Source organism: Austrofundulus limnaeus, unplaced genomic scaffold, assembly GCF_001266775.1.
Source record: "Austrofundulus limnaeus strain Quisiro unplaced genomic scaffold, Austrofundulus_limnaeus-1.0 Scaffold491, whole genome shotgun sequence".
In the NCBI taxonomy this organism is placed as follows: Eukaryota; Metazoa; Chordata; class Actinopteri; order Cyprinodontiformes; family Rivulidae; genus Austrofundulus; species Austrofundulus limnaeus.
Window position 1 is genome coordinate 130,909 of NW_013952893.1, and position 1,429 is coordinate 132,337.

Sequence of the window (1,429 nt, forward strand, 5' to 3'; positions counted from 1 at the left end):
CTGTCTGTCAACAGCGAGAAGAACCGTCACTCTGTTCAACCAGCAGCGTTACGCAGCGCTAAACTAAGTAAATTTAAAGGTTTGTATTTATTTTGATGTACTCTATCTGTCTATCAACAGCGAGAAGAACTGTCACTCTCTTCCACCAGCAGCGTTACGCAACGCCAAACTTAAAGTAAATTTAAAGGTTCGTATTTATTTTGTTTAATGTAATTATATATATATATATTTAAATGTATTCATGTCTGTCAACAGCGAGAAGAACCGTCACTCTGTTCCACCAGCAGCCAAACTTAAAGGTTTGTAAATGTGTTTTTATTTGTTTAATTCTGTTTAGTGTAATTTATATAAATATATTTTTAAATGTACTCTATCTGTGTGTATGTGTTCCAGCAACTTTGCGCGTGAGATAGAAGCGGAGTTCTCCTTTATTTATTTTTTTTGTTGCGCAAAAACTAACAGGTCAGTAAAAATGTTTTTTATTTAGAGTTATAATGTATTTTTTATATTTTAATTGTTGCAAATTGATTTTAATTATTTTTTGTCTATCTTTCTATTTTTTTACAGAAAAAAACATGTCTAAAAGGCTCGGATTACCGGTTAAACCCGCTGATGAACAGCCAGGAAAAAAAGTAAAAACGCTTCTACCCTTACAGAGCTGGACAAACAGAACACTAATCTCGAATCAGATGCTCGAATTGGCACGTTCTTCACACCGGTATCCGTTTCTAGGACCGAGGCTGAAGACCAGCCCGGAGCTCCTAAAAAAATAATAGCTTTAGAAGTCAGGTTCCTCCAGCACATCTCTTGCATAGAGAGTTCTCTTTGGAGAAATATGGTTTCACCGCGAGCGTGGGTTACGTGTTTAATTACCACAGGGGAGAGGTGGGTTTTTACCAAATTCATGACAATGAACAGTTTTCAACCGACACACCACAGTCCATCATTAAATACGAGGACTGGCTGGTTCTAATTGCGTTACTTCCACTGGACGAATTTATCCCTAAAACTACCCCTGACGTGTCTGAAAAAAACAAAAACCATGTTATTATCTGGAGTAACCCCCCACGAGAGCTGAGATCGCTCAAAAAAGCAGTTACACAAAGCTTCCTGGACCTCCGACACCTGTCACAATGGGGTGTGGAAATTGTAGGCAAGCATTTATGAAAATGACCATCTACACCCCCACAATATGTTCTTATTAGATAGTATTAATACAGATTGTGGCGCATTTCGCGTAGTTTTGTCACTTCCTGTGATTGTGTTGCACGCTATTTTTCGCGATTGCGGCGTAGCTGCTGAAATAACCAGTCTTTTTCAGACATGTCGCCAGTGGAATGATACCGTGGCGATTAAAAAAACATTAGACTTTAATCTATAATCTCTCTCTCACACACACACACACACACACACACACACACACACACAC